An 11,368-nucleotide genomic window follows, 5' to 3' on the forward strand; every position below is an offset into this window, starting at 1 on the left:
GGTGACCATTTTGACCCCACAGGTATTACAGGAAAGTATTCAAAAGAAGACAGTAAAAATGAAAAACTCGAATTCTTCCAATAATATGTTCGTTTAGTTTGAAATTTCTCAATTTCACGAGGAACAAGAGGAAAAAAGTACCCCAAAATTTGTAACGCAGGTTCTCCTGAGTACAATGGTACCCCATATGTGGGCATAAACCACTGCATGGGCACACAGGAGGGCTCAGAAGGGAAGGAGCGCCAATTAGCTTTTTCAATGCAGATTTTGCTGCAGAAGTTTCCGAGCGCCAGGTGCGTTTGCAGTGCCCCTGTAGTGCCAGCGGAGTAAAATCTCGCCATAAGTCACTCCATTTTGGAAAGTGCACCCCTCAAAGTATTCATCTTGGTGTGTGGTGACCATTTTGACCCCACAGGTATTAGAGGAAAGTATTCAAAAGTAGACAGTAAAAATGAAAAACTCAAATTTTTCCAATATTATGTTCTTTTAGTTTGAAATTTCTCAATTTCACGAGGAAAAAGAGGAAAAAAGTACCACAAAATTTGTAACGCAGGTTCTCCTGAGTACAATGGTACCCCATATGTGGGCGTAAACCACTGTATGGGCACACAGGAGGGCTCAAAAGGGAAGGAGCGCCAATTAGCTTTTTCAATGCAGATTTTGCTGAAGAAGTTTCCGAGTGCCAGGTGCGTTTGCAGAGCCCCTGTAGTGTCCGCAGAGTAAAATCTCCCAATAAGTCACTCCATTTTGGAAAGTGCACCCCTCATAGAATTTATTTTGGGGTGTGGTGAGCATTTTGACCCCACAGGTATTTGAGGAAAGTATTCAAAAGTAGACAGTAAAAATGAAAAACTCGAATTTTTCCAATAATATGTTCCTTTAGTTTGAAATTTCTCAATTTCACGAGGAACAGGAGAGAAATGTCACCCCAATATATGTAAAGCAGGTTCTCCTGAGTAGAACGGTACCCCATATGTGGGCATAAACCACTGCATGGGCACACAGCCGGGCTCAGAAGGGAAGGAGCGCCAATTAGCATTTTCAGTGCAGATTTTTCTGAAGAAGTTTCTGAGCGCCAGGTGCGTTTGCTGAGCCCCTGTAGTGTCAGCAGAATAGATTCCCCCCAAAAGTCACCACATTTTGGAAAGAGCACCCCTCAAAGAATTCATCTTGGTGTGTGGTGACCATTTTTACCCCACAGGTATTAGAGGAAAGTATTCAAAATTGGCCAGTAAAAATGAAAAACTCGAATTTTTCCAATAATATGTTGGTTTAGTTTGAAATTTCTCAATTTGACGAGGAACAGGAGAGAAAACGTACCCCAAAATCTGTAACGCAGGTTCTCCTGAGTAAAACGGTACCTCATATGTGGGCATAAACCACTGTACGGGCACACAGCAGGGCTCAGAAGGGAAGGAGCGCCAATTTACAGGAGCAAAACCGCAGCTAGTAATGGTTATTAGAATAGCGCAGTTACTAAAATAAAATAAAAAAAAATGAGATTACAGGTAATGTGGGGTGGTTACGGGCAACCAGGGGTGGTTACGGGCAACCTGAGGTGGTTACAGGTAATCTGGGGTGGTTACGGACAACATGGGGTGGTCACGGGCAACCTGCTGTGGTTACAGGCAACGTGGGGTGGTTACAGGCAACGCGGGGTGGTTACGGGCAACGTGTGGTGGTTATGGGCAACGTGTGGTGGTTACGGGCAACGTGCGGTGGTTATGGGCAACGTGCGGTGGTTATGGGCAACGTGCGGTGGTTACGGGCAACGTGCGGTGGTTACGGGCAACGTGCGGTGGTTACGAGTAATCTGGGGAGGGGTTAGGGGTAATTTGGGAGTAAACTGCAATTATTACTATAATAAAAAGTGTGTGTTTTATTTTTTTGTATGTTTGTCACTTTTTGTACTTTACATATTCATTTTCACTGTATTACTATGATTACTGTGATATTTTCTATCACAGTAATCATAGTTCAGTGACAGAGACCAAATTGGTCTCTGTCACTTTAAATTTTCAGAGCTTGGCTGGTTGTGAAGCGCATGCGCACTTCATAACCAGCCAGGACGTCGAGGAGGAAGGAGCTCCGTGGATCCGGTGAGTATATGGGGAAGGGGGGGTGACTGGGGGACGGGGGTGACAGGGGGGGTGGGGGGCGACTTGGGGGGTGGGGGGACATCACTTTTTATCCCCTGTCACCAATCATTTATGGTGACAGGGGATAAAAAGTGCCGGGAGCACATGGTACAAGCGATCAGCGGTATATAGTATATACCGCTGATCGCTTGTACCGGGACCCCACAGGGGGGTCCCCGATGACTGCCCCATGCTCTCCGCTACCTCCGGTGGCGGAGAGCATGGGGCTTTCATTCATTTTAACTTTTTAATCGCTGTGAACCGACGTTAGTCGGTTCACAGCGATGGCGGCGGCCATCTTGGAAATGATGGCCGCCGGGGGAGGGGGGTTAGTTATCGGGGCACTAGGGGGGTCTGATCTGGGGTCTGATATACACTTATTTCACCTCCCCCCGCCGTAGATTCACGGCGGGGGGAGATGAAAGGCGGCGGCGGCACCGGTAATCTCCTTTACCGACGGTCGCCGCTATAACGTTAATAGCGGCGATCGTCGGTAAGGGGGGGGGGCCGGGACGGACCCCACACACTACCCCAACCCCTCAGCTACCTCCGGTAGCCGGGGGGATGGGGTGGGGGCCGTCCCGGCCCCGCAACCTTATTCTCTGCCATCGCCGTAAAAAGCTGATGGCAGCAGAATAAGGCCCATTAGTGACCGCCGTAGAAAGCCGTATCGGCGGTCACTAAGGGGTTAAATTTATCTTTTTTCTTCTCTAGGTTCACTCATTGGTTTGGATTGTGGAGAACTCTACACTGTGGGCTGCTCAATCTGCAGAGATCAGGCATTGCGACAATAATCTGCGGTGTGTAACATCTAGGACTCTTGGTATGGTATCCACTACCTCTCACTGAACACTCACGAGTCCTGTTTTGTTCGATGATGCTCTAGGGTGGAGCGTCACCGGTTAAAGGGCGATAACAGAGATTGATGGCGGTTGATGGAGTGCTCTGATATATATTGAGCTGATGTAATTCTCTTGCATCCAAGATGGCATTAAGCAGGCCCTCTTTGTTGGGTGGTGGTCGGAGCCCCGTGTAGGGCTACAGGGTCTCCTCCGTGGCGGAAATTACCTGCTAAGCAGGCGTGTTGGGTTAGTAAGGCGGACTTGCACGGCAGGAGTCTGTCGTCCGGCATACCCCTTTACACCCCTCGGTCTAAGAGTTCGGCACTACGTGCCCGGTTATTTGTTTTTTTTTGAGAAATAATTAAAAGCTGTGGCCGATCACCACCCAACAAAAGTTATATCGGTGTCTGTGTCTTTATTCCTGGCAGCTATGCTTATTAATTATGGTTGCTCTTTGCTTTGGGTCTATGTGCAGTCTGGAAGGCACCTGACTGGATATGGAGGGTGCATACTGACTGTACATGCACTCTCCTCTATTTCCTCCTAAGACCTGATCGTCAGCAGCTGCCAGGAAAGGGTTAACAGTTCCTGTGAGGCTGTAACTCCTCCCCACACCCCTCTCAGACACAGCTCCTGTATGTTTCCTATGAGCTCTGTGGCCAATAGGCCGGATTCCCTCCTTGCTCTAACCCCTCCCTCTGCCTTTAGGAACCTGAACTTCCTTTTCCTGCCCTCAGTCTCCACAGGACTGACCTGCAGCCGGTTTGCCCACCCGCCCTCCCTTTTGATCTTGGTTTGTCATGGTGTTTTGTTTCTTTTTGTGCTTTCTTTTTGTAATCATACATAAGTCACAGCTGGCGGAAATTACCTGCTAAGCAGGCGTGTTGGGTTAGTAAGGCGGACTTGCACGGCAGGAGTCTGTCGTCCGGCATACCCCTTTACACCCCTCGGTCTAAGAGTTCGGCACTACGTGCCCGGTTATTGGTTTGGTTTGAGAAATAATTAAAAGCTGTGGCCGATCACCACCCAACAAAAGTTATATCGGTGTCTGTGTCTTTATTCCTGGCAGCTATGCTTATTAATTATGGTTGCTCTTTGCTTTGGGTCTATGTGCAGTCAACTTGGCAACTGAGTTCACACATAGGTACAGCTATCTGGGCAGACCACTCCCCAGTGTTTTATGCGTTTACGATACCAGACTCAGCCCCATCTTTCTGTTCATGGAAGCTAAATGAAAATCTTCTTAAGGACTCTCTAATCACGCACAGGACACCACACCTTTACCACTACAATGGGAGGCACTTAAATGTGTTATCCGTGGTATCCTCATTCAACATGGCACACGACTGAAAAAAGAACGTGCTACGCTTATAGCTAAAACTATTGACCGGATCCATTCACTAGAAACCACACACAAAGCCTCTCCCTCTTCCTCTATCCTGGCAAAATTAACATCCGCTCGAGAAAAACTGAAATCCCTCTTAGATAAAAGCTACACTCGATTTCGCGACAGGATGAAGAGATATGCCTATGAGCACGCAGACAAATGTGGGAGAGCGTTGGCTACTGCCCTACATCCACGCACTCGAACGGTTTATATCCCCCGACTCAAAAAAAAACCCCAATACAGATGTCACTAACCCCCTAGATATAGCTGAGGATTTCCGTAACTACTATGAAAATTTATATAATATACACGGCCACTATCACTCTGCCCCCCCTTCAGTGTTGAGAGATAAGATACAGAAATATATTGAAGACACAGCCCGTCCAGGTATAGAACCTACAGACAGAGACCAACTGGAGGAGGACTTTACTGACAAGGAACTTACTGATGCCATCAAATCTCTCCCAACAGGGAAAAGTCCAGGCCCTGATGGCTATACCACTAAAATTTATAAAACATTATCCAATCTACTTAGCCCATTTCCCAAGAAGGTGTTTAACACCTTTCCCACCACAGTACCTCGAGGCCCATATCACTGTTCTCCCGAAGCCTGGCAAGGACCCTGATGTGTGTGCTAACTTTCGCCCTATTTCTTTAACCCCTTAAGGACAGAGCCAATTTCGATTTTTGCGTTTTTTCCTCCTTGTGCATCAAAGGCCATAGCACTTGCATTTTTCCACCTAGAAACCCACATGAGCCCTTATTTTTTGCGTCACTAATTGTACTTTGCAATGACAGGCTGAATTTTTGCATAAAGTACACTGCGAAACCAGAAAAAAAATTCAAAGTGTGGTGAAATTGAAAAAAAAACAAACGCATTTTGTTTATTTGGGGGAAATGTGTTTTTACGCCATTCGCCCTGGGGTAAAATTGACTTGTTATGCACGTTCCTCAAGTCATTACGATTAAAACGACATATAACATGTATAACTTATATTGTATCGGATGGCCTGTAAAATATTCAAACCATTGTCAACAAATATACGTCACTTAAAACCGCTCCATTCCCAGGCTTATAGCGCTTTTATCCTTTGGTCTATGGGGCTGTGTCAGGTGTCATTCTTTGCGCCATGATGTGTTCTTTCTATCCGTACCTTGATTGCGCATATACGACTTTTTGATCGCTTTTTATTACAATTTTTCTGGATTTGATGCGACCAAAAATGCGCAATTTTGCACTTTGGGATTTTTTTGCGCTTACGCAGTTCACCATACGAGATCAGGAATGTGATTAATTAATAGTTCGGGCGATTACGCACGCGGCGATAGCAAACATGTTTGTTTATTTATTTGTTTACTTTTATTTATAACCTGGGAAAAGGGGGGTGATTCAGACTTTTATTAGGGGAGGGGGCTTTTTATTGACAACAACACTATATATATTTTTTTTACACATATACTAGAAGCCCCCCTAGGGGACTTGTATATACACTTTGATCTCTCATTGAGATCGGCACTCGTTTGCCGAGCCGGGGATGAGCGCCGAGGCGGGGACGGCGCCATCTTGGAGCGGTCCCTGGCCGGCTTCAGAAACGGAGATCGCTTCTCCGGGATAACATCCCGGAGGAGCGATCTCCGCCACTAGACACCAGGGAGACGCTGGATCCGGTAATCGGATGCAGCTGTCATGTTTGTCAGCTGCATCTGATTACTGTATTAGCGGGCACGGCGATCGGACCGTGCCCGCTAATACCTACGGTCCCGGGCTACAAGCGGCACCCGGGACCGCCGCGGTTCAGAGCGGGGTCGCCGTGCGGCCCCGCTCTGAACGCCCTTACCGGCAATAGGGCGTACCTATACGCCCTTTGTCGTTAAGGGGTTAATAAATGTGGACGTCAAATTATATTCTAAATTGCTCGCAAATCACCTGTCTGACCTACTCCCTTCCATTGTCTCAGACGACCAGGTTGGATTCATCAAACACCGTGAGGCTAGAGACAACACAAACAAAACACTCCTACTTATCTCTCATGCTCAAAAGACAAACACACCTATGTGCCTTATATCCGTCGACGCCGAAAAGGCATTCGACAGAGTCCACTGGACGTTTCTAGAACACACTTTACGACAGATAGGCCTGGGTCCCACCATGCTCTCTAGAATTATGTCGCTGTATTCTGGCCCTACGGCCAGAGTCCGAGCTAATGGCCTTTTGTCCAACTCCTTTAAAATCGGCAACGGGACGCGACAGGGATGCCCATTATCCCCCTTATTATGCTCATTAGTTATGGAACACCTTGCGGTTGCGCTACGGTCTAACCCTGACATACATGGCCTGACAGTGCGATCTCGACAGTATAAATTGGCACTTTATGCCGACGATCTCCTACTTTATGTCACAGACCCACATGTCTCCTTTCCATCTATAATAGCAGAATTTGAGAAGTTCGGGAAAGTTAGCAATTTCAAGGTTAATTACTCCAAAACTGAAGCTCTTAACATCACCCTCCCACAAACTCTACTAAACTCCATACGTTCCAACTTCCAGTTTAAATGGGAAAATGAAGCTATTGAATATCTGGGCATGTATATCCCCATAGACTCTACCAAGCTATATCGCCTAAATTATGAGCCCTTGCTACAAAAAATTAAACAATCACTATTAGACTATAATCTCAAAAACCTCTCTTGGTTTGGCCGTATTAATACCATCAAAATGGACATACTACCGAAGTTGTTATATATATTCCAAGCACTTCCTATCTACATACCCAACACCTTCTTCTCACAGATGAACAAAGCCATTAGCAAATTTATATGGGGAACTACACGCCCACGAGTAAGATTCAAAACACTATGCCTCCCGAAACTAGATGGGGGAGCAGGCTTACCTAACCTCAAAACTTATTATAGGGCTGCAGTATTATCTCGGGTGGTGGACTGGCACAGGTCTAGAGAAAACAGTGGGTCAAATTGGAGGAGGCTTTATCCCCCTGGTCTCTTTTCTCCCTCCCCTGGGTCGACAAACCTCACATAACTCATTGTGACCTCCCATTACTTACTCGACACTTTTTTATTTTTTGTATTTTATCTTATTGTATTATTTTATTCATTTATTTATTTTTTGTTTCACTTTTTTCCTCATTTCCCCTGCCCCTGCCTCCCCTCCCCTTCTTCTTCTCTCTGATCCTCTTGTCTTCCTCTGTTACACCACCTTGCTTCGGCCATTTCTATCTACTCTGTTTTATCAGACATACAATTGTCCGATTCACGGATGACGCGTAGAGCAATTGAGATTCCATCTAGAGCTATAGGTATGACGGTTATATATGCTTCACACTATATGTTTCTTATGTCAATGTCAACTACACCTGTTTGTTATGTGATATTGCAAGAGATGCTCATTACCTTGACTCTGCGCAGTCATCATCTTACTTTTCTTTTCTCTAATTCTTTCAATAAAAACATTTAACGTAAAAAAAAAAAGCTTTTTCCCAGTAATTGAAACACATTACAAAGTTATATAACTTTGTAATATGCTTTAATCACCTATATTTTCCCCCCCTCAATCCCCCACCAGGAAGTGAAGTAAACTTAATCTTACCTAATGACTGAGCAAAATGCAAGCCATCTAACAGTTTTACAGAGTCAGACATCACAGGAGACAACTGCATCATGGGAGAGCCCAAACCAGGAAGTAAAGAAAAAATGAAGCCACCAACTGGAGCTTCAGGGACCTGAAAAACGGGGAATTAAAATGGAGACAGACTCAGGAGGGATTGTAAAAGGGAAAACTATGTTTATGATTGATTGTTTCTTTATCAGCGCCGGAGTACCCCTTTAACATAGGCAGACTCCAGTAAGTGGGGTGGGATAATGCTTATCACAAGCTGCTCCTGTCTGATCATACAGCTAGGTCCTCAGTTCAGCACTCCACTCTCTGTGACTATAAGTTGGTTTCTGATTCAATGAGGAATGTACCTTGTTACTTACTGATTTCTTTACTATTCTTGTGGTCAAATAGCTTCTTGGATAGCGAGTTACATTTATGTAAACTGACTTATAGCAATGTTATATTTTACTGGCTTTCACTTGCGAAAACTGGCTCTTCCTGTCCTGTGTAGAATGCAGTTTGCCTTTGGGATCATGTTACTGAAATAGACAAACTGTTGTCTACACAGAACACTCAGGACCATTTTAGCAAGAAAAAAAGCCAGTTCAACACACACCTTGCTGTGTTATAATTTTGCATAAAAGATATTTTTCATGCTTTATTTAGTCATATTCACTAGGGATATTTGTACACAAAGTGACATCCAAGCACAATTTCAGCCGGTTACATAATGTGTCAAATAAAAGGCTGATGCAATGAAAGGTAAATCTGAAAGCGCACCAACTGCAGTGCAAATGTTTCATAGCAATGATGAATTGTATGAACAGCACTACCCACAGGGAGATGAAATAAGGAACAATTAAGAAGTTATTACTAAGCATGCCACCTGTTCAGAATCAGTTTACCGATCTGTCATGAGACTGAAGCACTTTAAGGCCATGTTGGCACATTGCATTTCTGCTGTTTTCTGTGAAGTGATGGCATAAATGGTGTGATTATACTACAGCTCTGATGCTGTGTTCAATCATGTAGCTACATCAATTTACTTAGCCACATATCATCTGTGCCAAATTGTGTGGATTTGCCCTTTTGGATGTAGATTTAGAAAAAATCAATGCAGGTCCAGAGTTTGCTGTGGATCCACAGAACAATTAGCAGCAATGAAGTTATGGGTGTTAACCCAACCTAAGCCACTCAAAATTATTGGAACCAATGACGAGTAATCAGGTCACCCTACACTGCTCCTTCCAAATGTCCCCTTCAGCTGAAAACTTACCCCCAGGCTCTGATTAACACTTTATGGATCCCAACAGACAACTTAGTATGGAGGGAACCACTGGTCATCAAGCGGTCCCTATGTAGATACTCAGTATGATTGGCTTTAAAAAAAATTCTATATATATTTAATGGATATATGGAACTATCAATAAAGAAGGGCAAGGCAGGAAAGCCATCTGGGACTGCCCCAATGCCTAGTGAATCAGGCCACAGAAAAACATTAGAATTTCCCTTTAAATTACTTCTTCCTGGGGGTTTATTACCTGGTTGCAAGGAGGCGAAAGAAAAGCAGCCTTATTCACTAAAAAAAATAAAATAAATAAATAAAAAATTAACAAAAAAACCCCCCACAAAATTACCATGGAAAGGTCATGCAGCGACCTAAAAGTGTACTTCTCAGTCATTGTAATAATACGTATTTCCTGTGAAATAATTCCAGAGCATTATTTCTTTATACTTCGCTTAGTGCTATTTTCTGTTCCTGAAAATGCATGAATAAAAATTACAAATGGGTGTTACTGCTCTCCTCAACAGGCTACGTATGCAATGAAATGGGCAGTATAATCGCTCAAAAGGAAGAGGCACTTCATACAGCAACAGACCCGACTGTGGGTGGAAAGATAGAGGAATGTAATAATCACCTTCCTGCTAAGGCTGCATTCCCACGGTCTGTGTTCCTCACGGGACGTGGAATGCCTTTAACGGAGTCTCCCCCGCCCGGGCAGCATCTGTAACTAGGTGCTGAGAGTGGGGGAACTGTAAAGATATGCACAGCGCAGCACATATCTGTATGGTTCCCCAGCTCCCAGCATCTTCTCACTAGAACACGGAACATGGATGTGGAATGCCTGTAACAGAGTCTCCCCCGCCCAGGCAGCATCTGTGATAAGTAGAGATGATTGAACGGACCGGAAAGGCATCAGGAATCAAATGCAGAAGGTTCGACAGGGTTCGAGCTCTATAGAACCTAAGATTTTCCGCTGTTCGATCATCTCTACTTATCACAGATGCTGCCTGGGGCGGGGGAGAGTCTGTTACAGTCATTCCACATCCGTGTTCCGTGAGGAACACGGAACGTGGGAATGCAGTTTAAGTGTATGGCCTTACACATATACACCAGTGGGGTTTGCTACACTTCTCCCGTCCACATCTTGGGCTGAACACCAGTACAACAGTTGATCAATCGTGCATGCACAAGTGGCCCCTTCAAACAGCTGTGGACAGCCCAAAAAAATTTCTAACACCTGGAAAACCTCTGTAGATGGTGCAAGGATACAAGACGTTTTGGGGACAAACTAACACTTTCATCAGTTATGCAGCTCAACCAAAAAACATCTTGTATTCTCACACCCACTAATTGGTGTTGCTCTCATGGACTCCATGGTGTCTGCTCTCCTTGGACCTTGAATTAGCATCTAAATAGATCACCATTTGAATGATGGCGGAGTTCTTTTGGATACAGTACCCCGTTGTAGGTGATCTAAGACCATGGGATCTTCCATCTTAACTACAGTTGCAGAGTCGGGTGGGTCACAATTCCATTTTCTCTGTCACAGTATTTCTATAGGTGAATCATCACTTTTATATTTACCAGCCCATCTTCCCAAGATATCCCAGATGAACTGGGGTGAGGGTAAAGATTCTATACTCCTACTCATTATATATGCTATGTATTTGACAGCACGGGCTCTGTATTTATGCTGTTCAATAGGTTTGACATCTCTATATATGTTGGTAACCAGACATTTTTCCCATATACATTTATGTCTTCCGTATAGGTTATGCCCCCTTATGGATATATATAGGGCCAATCTGGAAAGCCAAGTGCAGGATCATCCTCATAAGGGTAGCAACAACAATGTGCTAGGCAAAGTCTATCAAATGAGGGCCACATAAAGCCTGGATCCTTCCCTCCCAAAGAGAACAGATATACCTATTCCTCTACCTCATATAAATGCTTCCATAAGGGAGATTTATCAAACATGGTGTAAAGTGAAAGTAGCTCAGTTGCTCCTAGCAACCAACCAGATACCACAGACTCTTTAGAAATGAAAAGTGAAATCTGATTGGTTGCTAGGGGCAACAGAGCCACTTTACACCATGTTTGATA

This window comes from Dendropsophus ebraccatus, chromosome 2 (genome assembly GCF_027789765.1).
Source record: "Dendropsophus ebraccatus isolate aDenEbr1 chromosome 2, aDenEbr1.pat, whole genome shotgun sequence".
In the NCBI taxonomy this organism is placed as follows: Eukaryota; Metazoa; Chordata; class Amphibia; order Anura; family Hylidae; genus Dendropsophus; species Dendropsophus ebraccatus.